We start from the raw sequence: 593 nt of genomic DNA, 5'->3' as shown, positions 1-593 counted from the left end.
GGGTGGGCCAGGCTGCACAACCCCCCCCCCACCCCGTGGAGCCGGGCCTGATCTGCGCTATAAGTAGAAAAGACGTGTCAGGTTATATCAGCACAACATAGAAAGCATATATTGTCCGAATAAAAAAAGTACATTTTCTCTGTATATATATGTGTGTGTGTGTGTGTGTGTGTGTGTGTGTGTATGTGTTTACCATATAATGTTTTATAGTGTAAAATGTGGGGGAAATGGGTTTGAAATTTAGCAGCTAGAGCAGGCCATAAAAATCACATCACTTTGGCAAGTCATCGCAATACATAAACCTCGTCGACATCAAAAGTCTGAAATCAGCTTAGCATGGATAAAAGACTTATGTGTGGTGCCTACTTTCCAAAATAATTTTGGTAACACTTTCTATGAAGCCTGTATTTATAATACATTATAAGGGTATTCTTAAGGCATTGTAATGAATGCATAATGCATTATTAAAAAAAACGTATAATATGTTGTATAATCTAAGATATGTATAATAAGAACAGTTTTTATATATTATAATATTTACTTATTTGTGGTTATAGCTTTTAAGAGTATGATGATTTATAACACAATGAACA

The sequence above is a fragment of the Sinocyclocheilus anshuiensis genome, unplaced genomic scaffold (assembly GCF_001515605.1).
Source record: "Sinocyclocheilus anshuiensis isolate Anshui unplaced genomic scaffold, SAMN03320099.WGS_v1.1 scaffold2053, whole genome shotgun sequence".
Classification (NCBI taxonomy): Eukaryota; Metazoa; Chordata; class Actinopteri; order Cypriniformes; family Cyprinidae; genus Sinocyclocheilus; species Sinocyclocheilus anshuiensis.
The sequence above is the reverse complement of the archived record's forward strand: the minus strand, read 5'-3'. Positions refer to the sequence as shown.